This window comes from Protopterus annectens, chromosome 13.part0 (genome assembly GCF_019279795.1).
Source record: "Protopterus annectens isolate FY-2018-M chromosome 13.part0, PAN1.0, whole genome shotgun sequence".
NCBI lineage: Eukaryota > Metazoa > Chordata > Ceratodontiformes > Protopteridae > Protopterus > Protopterus annectens.
This window is the reverse complement of record NC_056747.1, coordinates 1,347,573,081-1,347,598,905: the sequence shown is the minus strand read 5'-3', so window position 1 is coordinate 1,347,598,905 and position 25,825 is coordinate 1,347,573,081.

The following is a 25,825-nucleotide window of genomic DNA, read 5'->3' as shown; positions in this document are numbered from 1 at the left end:
CAACAAAATAAACAGTCATGCAGCTCTCACACCCAGGACCCTATACATCATAGTCACAGTAGTTAACCACTAAGCCATCACAGAAGTACAGAAGAATGAGGTATCAGCAAACAAGTCCTCACTATAGTAAAACCAAACTGAACCTGTGAAAGGAATCAGTATACAGTCATATGTGCCATAACCGACTACATAACATAAATATGTGAACCGGAGTACAGCAGTAAGCCCAGAAGTCAGGTGCAATAGTAATAGAGTGCTGAAGTCCCCAATAAAACACAAGGACCCCGTACAGTGTACGTACACATGAATCATGGATACCAGGCATACATATAAGGTTAATGAATAATAAATCAATGCCAAAAAGGAATTATAATACAAAGTCTAATGTAAGTGATGCTAAGCATTGCACAGGCCAGCTTAGGAGATGTAAGCAATATGTAGGCCAGCTAACTCAATGTGCTCAGGGTTATACCCCTTTAAACAATGCCAACCCTAAGTAAGCAAGTTTGCACATAGCCTAGCCTTTTCAAAACTGGCCAATCATGGAAAAGTGCAGGAAATTGGCCTTACGTAAACCCAAGAGGTGGGAATAGCTTCCCCTTGCAGGCACCATGTCAGGAAGGGGAGAGGGTGTGTGCTTTTGGGCACAGTGCTGGTGCATCCAGGAGTCTAGAGTCATGGCATGACTTCTTGACAAAGACCATGATCAGAGATTGCTGCAGGGCCAGTACCAGGGCTCCCAATATAAGGTGGAGGCCTGGGACTGTCTCGCCCATGACCTCCCCAGTGCCACTGGCATACCCCAAACTGGTGAGCAGGTCAGCCATCACTATGCCAACCTGAAGTGGCATAAGGGGGACCTCTTGGAGCAGTGGATCCAAGAGGCTAAAGCGGCAGGGGATGTTCCAGTTGTGTGCAAGTATGACCCCACTATGTGTGTAATAATTGCCAGCTCAGGTATATCAATGATAGGTATGGCTACATATTCCTCTTATGTCCCCCACAGCTGCAATGGAGTGGGCCACGAACCAGGAGGCCAATGTCAGTCGCCTAGCAAGGTTGCAATGTGAGGAAGGTCAGTAATACTCATGCATTTACTGTCATAAGAAATAAAACTAAAAGTAGTACTAAATCAATTGCCTGTATAAAACCTGTGATGTTCATACACTGGAGAATATGGCAGGAAGAGTCTCATATAGTTTGGACAGCCCGACAATAAAGGTCTAACTGCTGGACTGCATGTGTATACTCTGGTATCATATGGTAATGTAGATTTGCAATCATGTAATAGTACTGTTGTATTAAGCACTGTTACCCACACTGTGCACCAAAAATTGAATGTGTAGGAATGCCTGTATATGACTGCTGTAATCCCCAGAGGCCATTTAGTACAACTGAGAGACACATAGACAGAAAACAGGGAAAACACAGACAACAAAACCCAAATAGCACATGCAACTGAGATGTGAACTGTTGTTTTTTTTAGCACACACAGCCATAGTTCGAATCCTGCCAGTGGTAGTAGTCTGCATACAGAATCATACCCCACAACTATACAGATATGTCCAGAATGTCCAGTAAAGTGGCCCATATCTGTTGCCTATCAACCCACCCCCCTGGGAAATCAGTGGGATGATTCCAGATGTATAGGCGGCAAACAGGAAATACAACTGATTGACACACATCTATGAGAACAAAGCTGGCACACTAGCAACTCCCCAAAACCTTATGAGACTAAGAAGCCACATATGTCCCATTTACACCCCAACTTGTCAAGGTGTGGCCAGAGTGTGTACAGTAACAGGGTGAGATGTATGTGCATAATAGTAATGTGGAATCTGGTACTGTGTGTGGTAGCATTCAGGTAGTGCTAACAAACATTTATCCTACAGGTCTGCCAGATACCAACACTGTGCCCAGAAATACAAGAATGATACCCTGTACTGGTACTGCTTTCATTGGTATTGTATGGTATTGCAACTGATGCAGTTGCATTCAGAGCAGAGAGGTATTACACATCACTGTCACCCATACTGGCCTACAAAATATTACTGTCTAGGAGATCTGTATGAGTGCTGTAATACAAGGTCAGAATGCAAAAGCACAGGGGATTAAAAGACAGAAAGCAGATAGGAGATATACAGCAATATCTATATAGCAGACACAAATGTGATGGACAGTGTTTAAGTTGTAGCAGACACAGCCATGGTCCGAATCCTGGGAGTGGATGCAGGCTGCATACACAGAATCATACCCCACAACTGTATAGATGAGGCCAGAATGTCCAGTATATGGGCCCATATCTGCTGCCTGTCCCCCTGTCCCCCTGGTAAGTCTGTGGGATGATCCTAGATGTTTAGCCAACAAACAGGGAATACAAGTGATTGTCAAACATCTATGAGAACAAACCTGTCACTGTAGCAATCCCCAAAACTGTTAGGAGAGTAATATGCCAAGTATGTCCTATCTACACCCCCATGTTGTCAAGCTGTGACCAGAGTGTGTACAGTAACAGAGTGAGATGTATGTGCATAATACTAATGTGTAATCTGGAACTTTGTGTGGCAACAGTCAGGTAGTGCTAACAAACATTGCTCCCAGAGGTACATCATAAAGACCATTATAACCTGTACTAGTACTGTTCACTCTGGTATTGTATGGATTTGTGAGTTTTGCAGTTTCTCTGAATAATAAAGTATCACTGGTCACTGGCACCCACACTATGCTACATAATATAACTGTGTAGGAAAGCATGTACATGTGTGTGTCAGGTCACTAAGGGTTGAAGACGGCAATATTCTAGATATGTCCTGGCACACCTGCATGTAGTCAACACATGGCCAGAATCTGTGCAGAAAGAGTTGGATAGCTATGTGCATAACATCAGCCTGGAATCTGGGAGTATGTGTAGAAACAGTTAGTGTTAACAAACATTCCCTCCACAGGTATACCAGGTAAGAGGTGTATACTGCAGGTAAAACCAGTCCATGTGTGACGATGATGACAGCCATATCACTGTCTAAAATAAGACTATAGCGAAGTGTAGTAAGACTTGTAAGGTACAGATAACAACACTGACTAGGAAAGTAATTTGGACTACAGGAATATACTAGTTGTTAATTGACATCTTCCCCCCCCATATCTCCAACAATAATCAACATACCCACACCAACTAGTATGTAATGACATCTATGTTCTGATAATGTCCAATTTTTTGATAAATATTTTAATTGTTCCCATGCATGTGCTATACTGAATTATTCCAGCATTGGTGGCATGGTGCCATCAATGTATCTGCATGCTGTTCTTATTACCACTGTGGTCTCATATATGCATGTGTTCTGTTTGCCATACAACTGTTCCATATCCTGTGTGTGGGTTAACGGGAATATCTATGCATGCTGTTATACCTAACCCTGGAATGTGTTGACTATTACTAACCCACATATGATGATGAAATCTAAACACTATAGCACGTTTGGGAAGGCCGGTCTCAGTGGAACCACCTGTCCTACCTCAGCTGGCCATGGCACTGTGCACCAGCATGTCTGGGACCCAACCCAGGACCTTCCTGTTCATTGGTCCTGCACCACCTTTGGGTGTAACCAACTTAGGTGATGGGGGCTTTCCCCCCCTGGGAGTGGGCACAGACAGGTACCTGTCACCCATTGCCAGGTCAGGGTCATGGTACGTAGAGAGAAAAGCAAGCAGCTTGGTGATCCTCTATGCCAGCTCAAGGGCCACATGTCGCAACTAGAGCATCAGTCTGGCTCTGCAACTCAGCCCCCAGCACAGCCAATATTGGCTCTGTGAAGGTGCAGTGGTGACTGCCCATGGGTGGAGACCTCAGACCCACTGTTTCCACTAGGGGACTCATGGGCTTCTGATTTCCCAACACGCCCTCCCCATCAAGGTGTTTACTACCCAAATGTGTCATATACCACCCCTGTATGCATCTTGTTTGTATTGTCTGTTAACTTACCCAACCTACCTCCCCAAATATACCTACTACCCCTCCCCAACATCCCACTCTCACCTGAAAAAAAGGGGCAATCTGTTCCCAAAAAGAAAATCTCACCCCATACATAGCTGTACATTTTGCATGTCACATGTAATCTGGTTTAATTAGCATCACTACTTATTATTGTTGTCCTCACCCCTCTCCCAGGGGTTTGAGTGTCCAAATCTACCTCCAAATTCAGTGTATATGCACAGCTGCTGCTGTAGAAGAAATGGGCAGCTATGGGCCTTCACAGCACCCTTTCTGCACATCCCTGGCTATTTTCCCTACTGTCTTTCCCTCTTTGTGCCCCTTTTTTCACCACTTGCCTATCAACCCATTTTCTTTTCTTTTAAAGAAATTAGTGCTGGGGGTAAGCAGGAATAAGCTCTTTTAAGCAGCAGGAGTAAGCAATGCCTACACTGGTTAAGCAAATTAGAAGCTGAGTATAAGAAACTGTAACTGGAAGTTAGCAGTGCTTACCTCTGTGCAAACCCACGCAAACCCGCTTACAACTGCTCAAAAGTGCCTTAATCACTCTGTATCCAATGGCCCTTGTTCTGCCCAGCAATAAAATAATTAGCCTCTGCAAAGCTTGAAGCCAGGACCCTGCACACCATAGACAAACTGATTTACCACTAAGCCATGTCAGATATACGTAACCCTGATGTATTCACAAACATATCATCCAGCCAGTCATTCAGTAGTACAGAGAATGTATTCCAACATGTAGATGTATGTGTGTGTGTAAATATTTTAATATCTAAACAGATACAACATATCTATATATGTATATATATATATATCTATATATATATATATATATATATATATATATATATATATATATATATATATATATATATATATATATATATATATATATATATATATATATATATATATATATATATATATATATATATATATATATATATATATATATATATATATATATATATATATATATATATATATATATATATATATATATATATATATATATATATATATATATATAAACATATATACATACAAATGCCTACATATATATTTCAAGGTGGATGACATCAGCAGCCTTGCTAAAGTAGGCCATTTGAATTGTAGGGAGTGTGACTAGCCTCAAAAGCATTGCTCTCTAAACAGACAGGGACAGACACACACACACAAACACATTGTTATCTATATGTCTAAATATATACATATATATTTATATATCTATATAGGTATATACGGACATACATCTGTAGATAACAATGGGAGCATATCAAAACCATATATGTCCACGTGCACCGTTAATGGGGTTGAGAGGCCCCAAACAACATACGTCTTGTACGAATAGGTATATCCCCCCTACAACCAAACACATCTGCCCTGCAATACACTACCAACGGTTGCAGATCCCATAACCAGGACCTGACTCAATATGGGCACAAGATGTTAACAGTACTCCATCCCACCTGCATGATGTCAGGCTGGTATTGGTAACATATCATGCAGAACAGTCTGGCTCCCATAGGGACTGTACAATGTGGAAGCTATCAACATCCCTAGGATACATATACACAGACACATATATGCAGGTACAGATATGCACAAACACACATGCACACACACACACACACAGATATATGTGTATCTATATATATATATATATATATATATATATATATATATATATATATATATATATATAGATAGGTATACATACACACACATATATACATATATATAGATATATATGTGACTAAACATACACAAGCAGAGATATATATATAGTAAGATACATATGTAGAAGGTGCACACTGTATGGAACAGCCACTATGCCTACAGTAAACACCTTAACAGATGGACACTGTATGAGCCGCCCATACAAATGACAATCATTGCCTGCAACATATACCCACAGAGAGGTCATAGGATATAACACCACACACAGGTTTGCATAAATGGGAAACCTTTATTTGTATACTATTACAGTTGTATATGTCATGTCATATAGCTGTTTAGACACTGACATCTGTGTAAACGGAGTAATGCAACTATGAAACAGTTATACCAATACAGAGTCTGGAAAGGGTCACAACTGTTGCTGTCCAGGCCAAGCCCTCCAAATAGTACAATAGTAAAGACAGACTGGGCCACAGGATACCACACAATCAACAGTAAGTAATGCAGGTGTGTAGTTCAGCAGCCTCCATCTACACTCTGTACACAATCCTTAGGGGGGCAAAGACCTCAGCTGACACAATGGGATGTAACTGTTACATAACAAGGCATAACTGACACCATCACAATCACAATGACAAACAGAACAGTCTCTATGGCAGGAGGCAGTAGGCCTGCATTAACCCAATTTATGTAATTCATTTAAATATACGTGAATTGTATGGTAATGTACATCCAGATACCTTAAGGCAGCTCACCCCTGATACCCCCACATGTTGTAACAGCCTAGGTTAATTATGGTGCATCCCCCTAGACTCAATAATATAGGGCCATATACCACTGTTACATACACTGGTCTCTGGAGTGCATAGGGGCACACATGTATTGTGTAGGTGAAGCCCACACATATTTGGCCCCAGCCCCACTGTATGTTTGGGGGACACAACAGCAGTGGACTGATGGCAGGAATGGCAACATGATATACTCACAGCCCACTACAGAACAACTTCTGACAGCATGTCATATGTGCAAAGCTTGGTATGTAGGTGGAGGACAGTGTCTGGAACACCGGCCCATATGTGGAAAACTGTTGTCATACACAAAGCAAGTCGCAGGTGTCACAGGATAGTCTGCAACATACCCTTAGTCAGGGATTTGAGAATGTCAGATGTGCAGCAATCCCAAAGCAGCCATACCACATAGTGGCCCTGACAATGGCATGGAGGTGAATAGTCTGTAACAGGCCAGCAATGATAGTGTCCACACAGGGAACATGGCTACAATCATATAGCAGAAGGTGTGGTACAATGCAATATCTGTCCCACTAGTAGGTAAACTGTAGCCATACCTAATGAGTTGTGTGTACAGTTTGTTGAAGCTGATATGGTTGGGGGATAACAGAGATGTGTATTACAAACTGTGGTAACCTTGCTGTATGAGTTGCTCAGTCTTGTTTCCATCTTTATGTCTTTCAGCTAAGAGGTCACATGCACTCTTGCCCAGCTATTCAACAGTGGAGAACGATGTGCTTATATCACACCTGATCCAGCACTACCCAGTGCTGTTTGGCAGGGCTGCCCATGAACAGCAGGAGCAGACCACCCTGTGGAACAACCTAATCCACAGGGTCAATGATGCCAGACTGCACAACTGCAGGTATGAGCAGGTCTGGCATCATTGTACTGACCTGCTTTGCAATGCCTGTTGGTGTGCTGCTGCACTACAGGGGTCACCTCACCACTGGGGGGGGGGGCATGCCATCCATCCCCCCCTGACATGTGTGGAGGAGCTCCTGGCCAGCCTCGTGGCACCTGCCCTTCCGGCCAGACACCAACCACTGGACACCTTTGTGGAGGTGGGTGGCACCCACAGACCAGCTGTGGAGCATGCAGGTAAGGACACAGGGCACATCAGTAGACCACTGTTGTGTGTACATCCACATTGGTACAGGTAGATCATGCATATCTGACATGTCATAGATATATTGTTTTGCTGCATTGTAGTGATAAACAGATGTCCAGAATTGATAGTATTGTGGGAATGTACTGCTGATGTATTGTAATACTGCACCCACCCTGTAGCACTGCCACAGGTGTGGCCACTGACATTGCATCTCTCACCCTCTTATGTAAGTCCCTCCGGGATACCAAGGCAGCAGCCTGTAGCTGGTGAGTATGGCTTATGTAGATGCTTGCCAACACACCGGGCATGTAATGGCAATGGTATATTCCATGCACACATCTAACACACCTACCCTGAATGCATGCTGAACATGTGCACGTATTGTTGTTGTGAAATGCACGGCATCACAGGGATGACCATTATGGAGTATTGGAAGGGTATGTCAGACACCTGCATGATAACTAACATCCTGTCATTGTGGAATGTGTCCACAAGGAGTAACATAATGGTGGGAGACATGGCCTACAATAGGGACATGTTTGGACCAACACCCATATACAGTGCAACACCAGTGTATATACCTGTAGGACAATAGCAACTGCTGCAGAGATACACTGCGGCATAAGGCATTACAGTAGTCCACATTATCAGTGGGGTCTAGGCTATAACATGTGGTGTTCAGTGTATGGGACACTGCAAAGTGACACACATGTAGGGTGCATGTGTCATGCATCTGCATAAAGGCTGAAGGATGGGGGTGGTGTCAGCATGACACACCAGTGCACTGCAGCAGGGATCCCAAGGACACTAAGAATGGCTCTATCTGCACATACTCAGGTTCAGGACCTGTGGCAGCTGTAACCCTACTCCCACAGCAATAGTGATGTCAGTGTGTGAACACCATGGGATGTGCACATGGGTAGGTCCTGCAATCATGCAGAATACGGGGACATGTGTAGGGCAGACTGAACATACACTGGCAAATGCAGATGGTCCATGCTGGTATACCCTTGCCAGGAGCAGTGACTGCTGTAGTACACACAAGAGGTGCGATAAACCGTCATGATAAGAGTGTGCACACATATGCCCACACGGTGTGTATACATCATGGTCAGCAGCTGCACACCTAACACAATCTGTACACACTGCATGTGAAAGTACAGGACATATGTCACATATTGGGCTCGTGTACTGCTAAGATATGTGGTCATTTGGTCCCATGGCAGATCAAGGATGGGTGCGTCAAATCAATAATGGTATGTACATGTCATAGCCATGGTAAGCTCTGATGGTTGTCAGTGTAAGAATATTGGATACATGGCCCATTGATGTTGACAGCTGTAAATCAGGCATCAGGCATTCACCAATGACAACTGTCCACATATCATCCCAGGTATGTGTTTCTGAAAAACATATGGGCTGTGAGCAGTAAAGCTGACATAACTGACAGTACTACACATTCCACAATGAGTTGTACACCTGTGAGGTGTGGTGTACAGTACATGGCAGGGTGCAGAACAGGTCACAGCAATACTGTGTACATGGGTGCAGTGGTATCCAGGGAAAAGGGCATCACCTATTGACACAGCACATGCATCACACACATGTATACTGTTGCTAGCATGGATTGACTATAGCTGAACTGCATGCTGTTCTGTACCATATGTTCTGCATGTATCCCAGCTGGATATCCCTGCCATCTGCACATCTGTACAGGGACTGACAGTCATCATCTTGGCAAGTAGCCATGCAGTAGCATAAGTGTGTTGACAGCTAGACGTCTGACAACAATATGTATGCCATAACTACATGTCGAATGTCCTCACTAACATGTGCTGTACAGACAGTAGTCTACAGTTACATTCCACATGATGGATCATTACCCAGTAAAGGGTATATACTGTGACACAGCTCACATACCAGGGATACAACAGAGAGACCTCAGTGTCTAACCATGCCCACAGGTGTGTCTGTTGTCAGTACTACATTACACACTCTGCTCTTGCCTGGGTTAGCACTTTCAACAGTAGTACTGCCATGATGCACTAAATGCCAGTGTGACAGCACATACCCTTGGGCTACTACTCCTGTATGCAACACATTTACATGAATAACAGTGGTGCACATGCCTTATATATGTCTGTGTCCCATACGACACTCACAACCCTTGCTACTGTAATGACAACACATACTTGAATGTATTGTACATGGCATTACATACACTTATTATAGGTTATCGAACTGGGTGGTGTATCCTGGTTACCAGGGCTAAGTTATGGCTGGCAAGTATTAACATTGCTGCAATATAACAGCTAAGCTGATTTGCACACTGGTAAGTGTTGCCTACACTGTGTAAGTGCCCGTACATTTACCCATAGCTCAGTACTGCTTAGCTTCCCGCAAACCCCCTTAAAGCAGCAGAAAACTACCTTAACCACTCTGTATCCGACAGCCCTTGTTCTGCCCAGCAAAAAAATGAACAGCCCTTACAGGTCTTAACCCAGGACCCTGTATACTAAAGTCACAACACTTAACCACTATGCCATGACCACTGCAAAGACAGCTGTTGTTTTACCAATATAGCTGTAGTAATAACCAAACAACGTTTATTTCAACAACAGCAACAGTAAGTGCTTTCACCCATCGGCTTCATCAGACTTGTGCTTGTACAAAATTAATCAACCATTTAAATATCCCTTTGTCCGTCCATGATAGGTTAAAACTATTACATCACATCCTTAAAACATCTAACTATATTAATTATTCAACAGCTATACATAGCTTCATGATTCTAGCGCAGAATAGTCATTAAAACATCTATAGCTTAAAAAGCAAACACATAATTAGTAATATATACTATAAATATAAATATAAAATCTGCATTTATAAACTATACATTAAGAACTCCTCATGCATAACATATATTGCATATTCCAACCTATCTACTATAACCTACCAAATTCATACATATGTTGGTAAATCATCAGATATAAATAACAATGGACATCTCATAATACTGGTAAACTCTTGTTATACAATAAAAATTCAAATATGCTAAACTATGTATAGGCAGTTAATATTAATTACTAAGATTACAAGCATCACTTAATGTTGCCATAAAAAAGTGTGTTTACAATAAAAACATCCAAAAATAGAAAATTGTGCACAATAAAAATGCAAATGTACTAGACAAACCATTTAGTAATTATCTATCATTTAATACTTCGCTTCCTACCTTTCAAAATAGGTTTTATCGGAACCCTGTCATTTAGGCCTGGGCTGATATCAGCCCTAAGCCTAATAATCCATTTGGATTCACATTCTTCAGTGTAATTACATATATCTCCTCCCCTTATAGTAGATAGGTTGGAATATGCAATATATGTTATGCATGAGGAGTTCTTAATGTATAGTTTATAAATGCAGATTTTATATTTATATTTATAGTATAAATTACTAATTATGTGTTTGCTTTTTAAGCTATAGATGTTTTAATGACTATTCTGCGCTAGAATCATGAAGCTATGTATAGCTGTTGAATAATTAATATAGTTAGATGTTTTAAGGATGTGATGTAATAGTTTTAACCTATCATGGACGGACAAAGGGATATTTAAATGGTTGATTAATTTTGTACAAGCACAAGTCTGATGAAGCCGATGGGTGAAAGCGCTTACTGTTGCTGTTGTTGAAATAAACGTTGTTTGGTTTTACATTTACCAGCTTGGATTTCTCTTCTTCGAATTTATACTAGAAATCATACTAGTTCGTGACTGTGAAGCCGTGGTGATTACTGTGGCTACATTTTTGTTATACGAGACTGTAATATAGCTGTAGTATTGAACAATTGCCTTTAGTTCCTAAATCGTGTAGTCCTTGTTATTAATATGACTGTTGCATCACATATGTTGTTTCATCATAATGTGCACATAGCAGATACATACGGTAAGATACATGAGGTTTACTCATGACAGGAATATGGATGTATACATATAATAGATCTATATATGTCTACATGTACATACACATGTATACTCATACATATGTCTGTATACACATCTGTATAGTGCTACATATATATATGGCCATGTGTATATCTATTCGTATATCTATATCTATATATATATATATATATATATATATATATATATATATATATACATATACATATATCTATATATAGATATACATATATGTATATATGGATATATGTCTATATAGCTATATATGTATGCACATCCTATGTGTACAGATATGCCTAGTTATGTGGGCATATATGTAGATATCTATAACTATATGTGCATACATATCTGTTCTGATATACCTACTACTGTCAATATATATGTAGATATCCATGCATATATGTGCATACATATCTCTATCTGTATATGTGTAGACATATATTGCTCAGTATGTGTGTGTAGATGTATATATTTATATATATATATATATATATATATATATATATATATATATATATATATATATATATATATATATATTTATACATATACATATCCATCTATATATGTTGATATGTATTTGTGTCTATATTGGGTCTATATTAAAACATTGAACGCTTAAAACAGCGAATTATGTTTCATCGACCCTTTTTCAGTGAAAGCTGAAAACGTGACACCTCAGAACAGTGATTTCTTTCCTAAGGAAAGAAATCGCTGTTCCAACCAAAAAAAAATAAAAAACAGTAAACACTTCAAAACACAAACACACATACCTTAACCCTAATTCTGCCCCCACCCAAGAAAAAGTTGAAAACACATATGCACGTAACTCAACCATACATCTAACACAAAAAAAAAAAAAGTAAACAATTTACAACATATGCACTTACCCTTAACCCACACCCTAACCCTAAGGTTAGTAACTGTTGCACATTTACTTAAACAGTTCCAAACACATACACATTTACCTTAACCCTAATTCTACCCACAAAACAAAAGTAAACAGCTTAAAACACATTTGCACTTAACTAAACCGTACATCTAACGCAAAAAATAAAACAGTAAACACTTTCATACATATGCAATTACCTTAACCCGCACCCTAACCCTAAGGTCAGTAACTGTTGCACATTTAGGCAAGGGCGCTATACCAGCCAAGGGACCACACTACACTGCAGAACATGGCAAAGCAACGAAGCGGTCAAGCGACTTCATTCCCAGGGAAAGAATTCGCTGAACTGCCGCTTCGCTGTTTTGCCTGTTCGCTCTTTAGGTGTCGATGAAAATGCATTCAACAAAATGCATTTTTGTTGCTCTCATAGGAACCCTATATATCTATATAGATATCTGGATAATTATATATACATATATTTTCACCATATGTCCTGAATATGGAGTGTAGCCCTTCCTCAGACCCTATAGTCCCAACTCCGTAGTGGAAGGGGATGTCAGGTGTGTATAGCAGGTATATTTGCAGACTATTGCTACTGTAATAGGCATTGTCTTCACAGACATGATGTGTGTGGGAGGTCACATCTGCTTTTAACATGTCTGCCATTGGCTACTGACAGGCATCCCAGGGACATCATAGTACAGTATTGCTGCTAGCACGTAATGCTCCTGTGTACTACAGCAGAGATATTGGCTAATATATGTGGATATTCTGACACATTCTGTACAGTCCAGAGGTGCGCACAGAACCCCTTACTGCAAGACATGTAGACCAAGACTGACAATGTGGATGTTAACAGCCATGTAGATGGGTATAACACGTAATGACTGGTATACATTTTCCCCATAGTTTATGCATTCACACACCCCTGTCTGTCCTGACACATACTAACCATTGATACAGAAGTGCCATGGCCACATACTACCCACTAGATATTGGCATACATCTGTATAGCATCACACTGCTCTGTATGACATACATGACTGTTAAGGGAGGACCAGCAGCAGTACGTCTGGCAAGTATCTGGATATGACATCTCACTGAGTACGTACACTAAACTGCTAGGCATGTAACAAAGCACTGTGCAGGCTACAGGCAGACTGGCTCAATACTGTCCTACATTTCCTATGGGGGAATGCACATGTATCAGCATATACAGCAGGCTCTACAGGCATGTCACAGCACATGGTACAATACATCAGTGTGAAAGTGCATAGCCACAGCCAGTGTAAACACAGCCACAGCCATGTATGATAAGCTAGTATTATATTACAGTATATGGACTATTTGTTCAACACCATCCTCATGTGTGCCACTCACACACTAACGCTACACAGTGTGGTCCGATGTCTGTCTGTGGTATGGGACTTCTGAATCTAGCACCTAAATGGCAGACTTATAAAAAATCTAGTTCACCAGGTCTGCATACAGGCAAGTCTTCTGACGAAAGCGGTTATTAAACAGTAGTACGCTATTTTATTTCCAGCAGTATTTTTCTCCCATTCCTCGACCAAGGATTTTTTGTACTGTCTTCTACACATGTGTGTGTATGGCCCTACAAACATGTAAGCCGATAGGGTAACATACAGTGGAGCAGCATGTAACATCAGATGGAACAGGACCAAGAACAATGACATCTACCACAGTCTGTACACAGGCCAAAGTACATATTATCAATACACACACTCTGTCGACATTAACCTTACTTACACAGACCTCAGTACTGTACACACAACCACAGAATGTCCAGGTGATGTCATCAAATATAACCCCTACTATACATCACATGTGTAGCAGTCTATCTCACTGGCTTGTTATCAGTTATGATGTCAGTAATTATGGTGTACAGTACATATGCACCCCTTACTGCATGACATATGTACAAAGGTTGACAGAGTTGTGGCTGGAGGCACATACACAGGGCTAATATTAACATGTTGCTGTGATAACCTCATACATTTACTGTTGTAACTGGGTTTGTTGCAAAATATGTCCTATGAGGGATATGAAGCCAGTAACTCTCACAGCTGTCACCATCTACAGACTACAATCCTCAAACTACCTTCTGCAGTCCACAGATAGGTGCTCTGTGGGTAACAGATGAAATAAAAGGCACAACAAACTGCCCAGTCTGCAGATGACCCTACAGATGGGATTCTTTCATAAACATAGCACTCACATGGCCGTTATTAAAACATGTAGGACAGCCATATCCACACATACCCTGTTAAATCAACATTACTCCAAATCCAGTACAGCAGCACTTACAGTCTGTAGTCAGGTCAGGCACATCCCCCTAATGTGTCTTGCCCTGTTTCCAAAGTGTATGCTGTTAAAGGTAAATCTCCAATCCATCTGAGTTGCTATTTGCCAAACAGAAGAGTTCCTGCTCACAGCGAATGAAAAGGCCCAACACCAACATGATGTTCCTAGATATTGGAGTGTGTTTCCATGCAATTGGCAATAGGAATGTTACCACAGCTATTCCACATGCAATCAGCTAGGGGAGGGCTGCAATTCATACAGAGGCCATCAGCTGATCATGAGCATCACTTAAAATACACATGCTGCTGCCTAAGCAAAGGAGGTGTAGGTCTCCCCATCCACCAGAAAGGGAGTGAGAGAGGCAGGCAGAGGCAAAGTAAAGTCAGGGAGGGGTGGGAGAGTACAACTTAAGCATGTTTGTGTCACACACCTACCAGCACACGGTATCAAACCCTGATAACTATGCAGTGCTATCACATTTCTATGCAGTTATTGGATGCGCCACATAGGTTACATATTGAGGAGCCCACAAAACGTATATGTGATGGTGAGTAGCATCTGCAACAGGGATATGGTAGCTATACGGTAGGTGTAGTACACATGCCTGTTAACATGAACAGGTGCCACTATCAACACAGCCACACTCTCACAGGGATGCACATACATCGACACACTTGGCAAAGCCAGGAATACAACTCATCACTAGTGAGATTGCCACATCACATTACTGTGCAGGTATCACATGCACTACAGGGTTCATACAGAGGTTATATGGACAAAGGGTATGTGGAGGTATCTGACATTGGACAGCATGCTTCAGTATGCCAGTGGGGGTTGTAGTGAGTTTGAATGTGATCATACGCATCATACAACACACACACACACACTGCCAGTACTGACATGCATGGGTGCATTGCTTCATGGGTGTGTAGTGGTTGACTGTGCCAGACAGCTATACAAGGCTAGGTGATGGGTATAACTTGGCATCTGCCCATATGACAATGTTCTGCATTGTGGCTCAGGGGTGTAGTTTCTGGAGTTGCCCATGCAGGTGGGTATTGTATTCACCATCTTGTCACCTGGGTGACTATTGCATGTGACCAATGTTGTGCATTGCTTGCCATGTATGCGTTCCTTAGTCCATGACATGGACAGTGTCTGGGATGTGCACACCTCCCATATGAATGTACATTGACATGTGGAGCTGTACCTGGGGTGTCTGGCATATGTTGTGTGTGCAGATTGTTATTATCAGACGTGCCAGTCCTGGCCTCATGTGGCAGGAACTAGTAATGGAAAGCAAGTTTACCCTGCACCTACATTAATAGCATAATACCAGCATTCCCTGGTGTCAGTTGCATCTGTCCATACAGGACATGTTTTCAGGCATGGTATGTCCTTTGTGGGCCACATTTGATGGCACCACAGGTGTTGCAAGTGTCCAGGTGCACTGTAGGCCATGTACATGCCTACTGGACAGAAGGGCAGGGTGCCATGCCCTCTGTAGCCCACTGCAATCACACCACGGTTACCATCAGTGGGCAATATGCAGGTTACTACCAATATAGTGGCTGTTGCCTAGGCATGTGTGTGCATAAAACATGGGTTGAGAGTCTTCTCTGGGTGATACTAGGGTTGCTAACTTTGTTTGCCTGGCCTTTATGTCTCATGTAGGGGTATGGAGTTGCACCCCAGCCTCTCGGCTATTTCACATCTGTTATCCCTGTATGGTGGACATTGTGATATATACTAGGGCCACCATATAAGAAATATACAAAGCCCGCTACACACACACACACACACACACACACACACACACACACACACACACACACACAAAACTCCTACCTAACTAGTATATTACATTACAGCACAACACAGTTATATGATGTGCCATGAAGATTACTGGAGTACTCCTTCCCCAAAGGTGTATTTCAAAGTGAATGACATTAGCACGCTTGCCAAAGTAGGGCATTTGTATTGTACTGAGTGTGACAAGCCTAAAATGCATTGCTTCCTACACAGACATAGAAACACACACAAAACATCCACAACTGCCATGTTTTGGAATAGAATCCCTACCAGAGTTCTATATCACACTACAGCATGATGCTGTTATAGGATGCACCATGGGGATTACTGGAGTGATTCTTCCCCAAAGGTGAATTTCACAGTGAATGACAACAGGATTGCCAAAGTAGGGCATTTGAATTGTACTGAGTGTGACTAGCTTGAAATGCATTGTTCCCTACACAGACATAGAAACACACACAAAACATCCACAACTGCCATGTGTGGGAATAGAACCCCTACCAGAGTTCTATATCACACTACAACATGATGCTGTTATAGGACACACCATGGGGATTGCTGGTGTGCCCCTTCCCCAAAGGTGTATTTCACAGTGAATGACATCAGCAGGATTGCCAAAGCAGGGTATTTGAATTGTAGTGAGTGCGACTAGCCTAAAATGCATTGCTCTCTACACAGACAGAGACACACATGCACACAAGCAAACACACACACAGTTGCCATGTCTAGGATTAGAACTCCTACCTAACTATTTTATTACACAACAGCAGTACTCAGTTATAGTAAACACCATGGAGATTACTGGGCTACAATCTTCCCAAAGGTGTATTTCAAAGTGGATGGCATCAGCAGCCTTGCCAAAGTAGGGCATTTGTAGTGAGTGCGACTAGCCTAAAAAGCATTGCTCACTACACAGACAGGGACAGACAGACACACACACACACACACACACACACACACACACACACACACACACACACACACACACACACTTGCCATGTCTGGGATTCGCAGTACGTAGTTATAAAATGTGCCATGGAGATTACTGGGCTACAATTTTCCCAGAGGTATATTTCAAGGTGGATGACATCAGCAGCCTTGCAAAAGTAGGGCATTTGAATTGTAATGAGTGTGACTAGCCTCAAAAGCATTGCTCTCTAAACAGACATGGACAGACACACACACACAAACATAGTTGCCATGTCTGGGATTAGAACTCCTACTTAACTATTTTATCACACTACAGCAGTACACATTTATAGGATGTGCCATGGAGATTACTGGGCTGTACCTTTCCCAGAGGTGTATTTCAAGGTGGATGACATCAGCAGCCTTGCCAAAGTAGGGCATTTGAATTGTAGGGAGTGTGACTAGCCTAAAAAGCATTACTCTCTACACACACTCACACACACACACACACACACACACACACACACACACACACACACACACACACACACACACATACACTTGCCAAGTCTGGGATTAGAACTCCTACCTAAGTATTTTATCACACTACAGCAGTACTCCATTATGAGATGCACTACAGAGATTAGTAGGCTACAACCTTCCCAGAGGTGTATTTCTAGGTGGATGTCATCAGCAGCCTTACCAAAGCAGGGCATTTGAATTGTAGGGAGTGTGACTAGCCTAAAAAGCATTGCTCTCTACACAGATACACACACACACAGACACACACACAATTGCCATGTCTGGGATTGGACCTCCTTCCTGACTAGTTTATCACACTACAGCAGTATGCAGTTATAAAATGCACCATGGAGATTACGGTCCTACAACTTTCATAAAAGGTGTATTTCACACTGGATGAACTCAGCAGGTTTGTCATAGTAGGGCTATGGGGAGGGCAGTGTGTGTTCATGGGCCATAACCCATTCATCTAGAGGTTGACACACCACAGGCGGGCACACGCAGGGTCATATTCCACGGGTACGTGTATACAGCTGCTAGATGACTACATCCTTGCACAGTCATGTTGCACAGCTAGCACTTGCACAACATAGTCTATAATGCTGACAGATACCGGTGGCTAGTATGTACAGTGAGTGACATCTGAACCTCATGTGGTTGTGGCCCTTCGACTGTGTGCTGGGTGGGACAGGTCTGGTTGGCTCCTTGTCACAGTCACCCTTTTCCACACATCTATATCCATCTACATTTGGCTTGTTATAGTGTGTTGTCCTTGGAGATATGTCTGTATTCCTATCCACTGTGTGTGCAAAGCATGAGTGGTGCATACTGAGAAGTGTCTGCAGTATCATCTGCGACTGCCAGATATGTCTGGTCCACACTGGTGTTTGCAGAGATGGCCTTCATTTGTTTAAGTATGTGAGCATGCCCAGCATGACCTTTCAGTATGTTGTTGACTGATATTGCCTTCATTTCTCTAAGTGTGTGAACATGCCCAGTATGCCCATCTGTACTGAATGTGTGGATCGGGTCCAGGTAGTTTGTACTGCAGTGCAGACCTTTGTGTTGTACACCTACAGGTAGCATACTGTTTCTGCAGGGTATCCATCGATCATTTGGCAACATGAGGATGAACTGTGCAGGGGATAGTGTGTACTGTAGGTTATTGCGTCTGTGCTGCTTCAGCTTTATGGTACTGCTGTTAGCAGAGATATTTAGACGTGTACTGGTATACACAGTGATGTTTTCTGTCCTCATGTACTGTCTAGTGGACATTCTTGCTCACAGTGATGTCCTGGTGGACAAGGGTGACTGGAGCAGTGTCCAGTATAGTGGACAGACACCTATGTATTCATGGTAAGTTATGCCATTCTGGAGGGGGAGCTGCAGACACCTGGTGCTGGGTTTGTGTATCCGGTTCAGCACCCTGGTACAGTACTGGCAGAGGATCCCATACTTGTACACACATCAACATGATAGTATGGGCTTATCTTGCTGTGGCAATGTCTCACAGCTGTACAGATTCATACAGGTCAGCCAGGGGCAGGGGCCATGGGTCAGGACATTTACCCTATTGTGGTGTAGGGGCAGGTGTATAGTGACCCATGTATGTGTTTGCAGCCAGGGATAGTGTGCACACAGCTTGGTGTTGGACCCTGCACATTCCATGCCGCCCATGCTCCCACCCCCCCTGTTATTCTAACCTCTTACATACATTATGCATACATTCTCTGATACATTCCCTAAGGGTATCACCCCATCACAGGTGTGTGTTAGTGTTGGTCCACAGTTCATGGAGTGGGACATGGTGGACATGTTACTGTGGTTTGTCCACATGGCCCTGCATATGGCTTATGTGGAGTGTGTTATGTTGTTATTTGGGTGTCCATGACATAACATGCATTGGCAGTATGTGTGAGACACAGGCCTTTGGCAGATACCTGTGGGACATTAGGTGTTGCTGCATGCCTGATGTGGCAGGTCATTGCATTCTGTCTGTCCTACAGACCCAGACCACCATACAGTATATTTCCCTAGGGTGAAAAGGTAGGTGTGATAGGCGTTCATGCCAATACCTCCTAACACTCTTGCTCAGGTTGTGTGGATGCTGGCAGGGTGCTACCTATAGCTAGGGACACACCTGCATGGGACATCTGCACTGCATGCTGCAGTCTTCCACTACTGCCAAATACAGGTGGTGTCTTACTGTACCCATTCCCCACAGCAGGGATATGACCAGAGAGGTGCCTGTGGGTGGTGTTTGCATGAGCTGGATGCATGTGTGCTATGGACACTACTTGCATCTGACACACAGATATGCATTGGACATTCCAGTTATGTTTGCATGTGCAGGTACATCAGCTGTTTCACAATACATCAGTCCTACCTCCTTTGTGATCTGCAAGTGTTTGGGCAGACAGCACCAGCATCCCCTGCTATAGAACCAGATAATGTGATGCATACTTGTATGTACTTTTCCAAGGGTGTGTCCATTTCACAGTGACACAATATATACTGTATGTCTGGGGTACTTTCCCCTGTGTACTGCTTGTATATCTAGACCAACAGCCATGCCATGTCAGTCTTTCAGATGGTGACACATATTATCACCATACATTTGCAATGGCTTACTGCTAGTTTGTGTTATACTGATGAGTACTGTGTATGGCACTGCAGTTGTGAGGACTCGTCCCTGTCATCAGCAGTAGTGGGCAATGGCCACCAGGTTTACCTCAACATGTATACATAGCGACTACTCTCACACGATACGGGACACACACCAATGTAACACACACATACCTGCATATTGTGCAGATGCTACAATTTATCTTGCTACCTTGGCCACTTTTGTGCATCTGTGCTTCATTGTTATTATGCCTACATATACATGTTACTACATTTCTACATAGGGTTCTGGGGGGGGGCACACCTGACTGTTATGATGTGTGTACATCACATGGGGGGCACACCAGACTGTTACTACATAATTAAGTAGGGTTGGGGGGAGCACACCTGACTGTTTCTGCATTCCTACACAGGGTTGAGGTGGCACACTTGACTATTTCTACATATCTACACAGGATTGGGGGGCACACCTGACTGTCATTACATTTCTATGCAGAATGGGGGGCACACCTGACTATTTCTACATTTCTACACAGGATTGGGGGGCACACCTGACTGTTATCACATTACTACATAGGATGGGGGCACACCTGACACTTGTACACATTTGCTATGACTGTACTGGTATGCAAGGTACTCCATTTCATTCTGTATTCTAACCTATCATGCTGACTAGAGGCATATCAGTGTACTATAGATCTTAACTTTGATTGACCTACATATTAATTTCTGACTTCCTACCCTTCAGAACTAATGTCTCACTGCCTGACCTGCTGTCGTCTGTCTGTGCAGGCCTGGGGGGAGGTTACCCATGGGCATCATTCAGAGGCCATAGCACAGCCTTTGTTTGTGTCTGTCTACACCTGTCCTTCTGGCTGTGACAGTTGTTGGGTATGTGAACCCCCCTGACTGGCATGTGTGAGTCACTTACCTTGTGGGTGTCCCAGTATTGAGGTTGGTGCTGCAGGGCTGCCTATGTCAGATGCACATAGTACATTCCCTACACGTGGTTGAGCACAGGTAGTGCCATGTGTGGCATCCCTTTTACTGTATGTGAGAGTCAGAGTGAGGTGTTATTCCCTAGGTCCATAATGTGTCAGTGTATGTGCTATGCGTTGCCTCTTTGCCATGGCCAGGGCATACTGGGCACACCTCCTTCTGCCTACTGGAGCCTTCTGCCTACTGGAGCAGGCTCAGGTTGTTCCTCCTCTGAATCACTCTGTGCCTGTGCAAGCCTTGGCAATGGTGGGGGGCTATGTGGCCCTGCCCCGTGCTGTTCCTGCTGCAGCTGTTTTCACAGGATCATATTGTGTAGCATGGCACATACGATGACAATATGGGTACATGTAGCTGCTGCTGTGTACTGCAAGGCTCCACCAGATGTGACCAGGCACTGGAATCATGACTTGAGCATCCCAAACACACTCTACTATAATTCTGGTCTGTGTGTGCCTCATTATGGAGTACTTGTTTGGGTGTGTGTGCATTTCTGATGGGTGTCATCAGCCACTGCTCCAGTGCGTATCCTGCATCCCTCACTAGGTGACCATGAGGGATATCCCCATTGGCAAATCTCTGGTACAGCTGCGTCAGATACCAGATGTGGGAATCATGATAGCTTCCAGGGCAGCCAGCACAAACATTCATTATTATGCCCTGGGCATCGCACACAACCTGGCAGTTGATGGAGGGGGAAGCCCTTGCAGTTGATGTAGACCCTACCCTGCTCACCAGGTGGTGCTTTGATGCATATGTGCATGCAGTCTATAGCATCCACTACCTCAGGGTATTCTGCTATTTGGTGGAAGAGTTGCATATTGCTGGCCAATGCCTCACGGGTGTTGGGGAAATGTGCTCACCGACATGTGCTGACATGGCATCCAGGAAATGGTGGAGTACCCTGGATGATGATGCCTGTGAGATCCCTATCATATCACCAGTTTGCCTTTGGAAGGTACCTGTGGCTAGTATTCATAGGCCTGCACATACCTTGGCATCCACTGGGATGGGTTCCCCCTCTGTTTGTTCTGTGTGTGAGGCATGGCCGGCACAGCTCAACAATTTGCTGTAGGAGGTCCCTGTCCACCCTATAGCACTCCACTATCCCCAGCTCATGTAGCCCTTGGTAGGTTACCCTGGGTCTGTATACTCTTCTCCATCTCCTCACCGTGGGTTAGTCAACAGCATTCACATCCTCACCACCCTTAGCCTCTTCCGCAAGTTGTTGTATGATAGCTATTGCAGCCCCTATCATTTTGTTGTTTTGTTAAAAGTTCCCCTCTTGTATACACTGGTGGTGTAGAGTGTGGGAAAAACCAGAGGGGAAGATGTTTGCATAGTTTATAGTAGTGATCTGGGCTGGACTGCTGCCTGTGTAATTGGCTGATTCTGATACATTTCACCTGCCAGCTATGCTAGTTCTCCTAGATTACCTTCCTACAGCTGTTTTCTCTTCCCATTGCCTTCCAGTTTAAGCCTGGTGGTGCGCCGTGCAAACAGACTGCTCAAATGTGCATAGAGCTGCTATTTCCTGGTTTACCTTTTTTTCTTTTTCCCTTAAAACCTGGTGCAGAGCACACACACCCACTTAGGCAATCTAGAGTGCTAGGCAGACTCAGACACACTCCCCCTGCTTAGCTGTGCTTAGCTAAAAGCAACCCTGAGCCACAGGGCTCCAATCCGCTTACAGTATGCCTGACACCCCCCATCATGATGTCAGCTAACTCCTAGGTTTGCACCAAGATATTCCTGCTCTTACACTGTTGCGACCTGACTGGCATGTTGGGGAAAACTGGGCTTCACTATCATTCCCCTCATTTACATAGGATTGCCTGCTAATGCAGAGTTACATGTCTCACACTGAGCCTCCCCCTTTGCAACTACTACTCACTGGCCATGTTGTCTTCTGCCTGCCATTATCTTTAATGGCAGAATAGTGATTTTAGTTAGAATGCTTATTTTAGGTTTATTTTGTTATCCCCCCCCCCCCCGATCCCATTTGTCCGCCACTGCCCTATGCTTAAACAGCCGAGATCGGCTAAAAAAATAAAAGTTATTTTTTTTTTATTTTTTAAGCTGTTTGCAATGCCAATGGCCTTATACTTGGCCATTAGCATGCTTTCTGACTGATATGCAGCCTTTATTTGGAGCTGTCATGGCTCAGTTTTGGATTTTGCAGAAATGTACTCGGTTACTAACCAAGTACCTGCAAAGTACCTGCACGGCCAGTTTCAAGCTTCCTGGATCTCAAATTCACCTCATTTGCATGGATTTCTCCTGCAAATGGAGTGATTTGCATACAGGGGCTTAGTCCGTGCAGGACTAGTGCAGGAGCACTCGTGCACACCCCTGCAGGCTATTCCTGGATGGCACGGCAGACATATTGCACTAATCTTGCATACTGTGCAAGGCTTGCAGAATCCAGGGGAATATATATGTTAGAATATACACTTAGACATGCTTATAATTAAGTAAATTATTACAGAAACATACACACACACACACAGACACACACACACATATATATATATATATATATATATATATATATATATATATATATATATATATATATATATATATATATATATATATATATATATATATATATATATATTACTCGAACATTTAAATGTTTGAATCACTAAAAAATGAACTTTAGTGATTGAACGCTTAAATGTTTGAATATATATAAAAATTTAAAAAATAAATAAAAAAGAAAAACTAAAGACCCCCTGCACCACCCCCACATCCCCCGTTATTTAAATATACCAACTCCAAGATCGCGCAACAGTGTAGGAAATGGGAATTTTTTTGTTTCCACACTGTAGCACACTAGAACTTTTAAGCGTTCGATCACCAAAGTTTGTTCTTTACTGATTCGAACATTTAAACGCTCGAATATCTAATATAGACCCTATATATATATATATATATATATATATATATATATATATATTTTTATATATATATATATATATATATATATATATATATATATATATATATATATATGTATATATAATAAGACAAAATAATAATAAAATGATTACCCTAAACGTGTACTATATTCCTAAATATTAGTTACCAATTGAGTTACTCAGTACGTCAAAGCTATATTTTATAACTCTTATTTAGAAAAATTCATCAACTACCAGATATGTCACCATCTCTAATAGGCTATGAACTGCCATTAAATCAGAATGCTATAAATGTTCTTGCTGAAACCTTAAAACCTGAATTGCAAACTAATAAAATGTTACAGTGCTAGGTATAATACAATAAAGTATTTAAGCATAAAACAGTGTTTCATCACATTATATATAAAGGTTTTAGTCCCCCCTGCCCTTACTTTATGATTTTAATTTAAAATCAGTTCAAAATTTCAAGACAAATTATTATTCACTAAATTATGTCTTCATAGCACTTAGGTCTTTATTAATTGCCATACCTCATGACATTCATAGCTCTCTATACACAGAAATATTATGGGTTCTCTAGTAATAAAAACACTTACAAAGGGAAGATATACTGAATTGGTTTACACTTACAACAAAACAATGTACATCTCAACTCACAACACATATCTAAATATCATATCAGAAAGCGTTGAAACTCTTTAGATAATGTGAGGGAAAAAGAGAGGGGGAAGTTTAGATATCAAAGTATAAAGAAGAAGAGCTCAATTTTTAACTCTAATATGTGTGTGTATTATGTGTACCTGTTTAAGTGTATTATACTAAAATATGTGTATGTATATGTGTCTGCGTGTGCGCGCATGTTGTGAGGGCATATCTATGTATGATGAGCATTATATGCATGTGTGCATGTATTTTATGTACATCTGCAAATGTATGAGTGAATGAGTGTGTGTGTGTGTGTGTGTGTGTGTGTGTGTGTGTGTGTGTGTGTGTGTGTGTGCATGTGTGTGTGTGTTTGCTTTGCATGCATGTGTGTCTGTATGTTTTGTGTGTGTGCATGTGTGTTTTGTGTGCATGCGTGTGTGTGAGTGCATGTGTGTTTTGCATGTATGCGTGGTGTGTGTGTTTTGCATGTTTGTGTCTGTGTTTTGCATGCATATGTGTGTGTGTGTGTTTGTGTGTGTGTGTTTTGCATGCCGCTATGTGTTATGCATGTATGTGCATGTGTAAATATGCTACAGAGATTCTTCATATTTACCAATCTGGACATCTTGGAGCAGCAAAATAA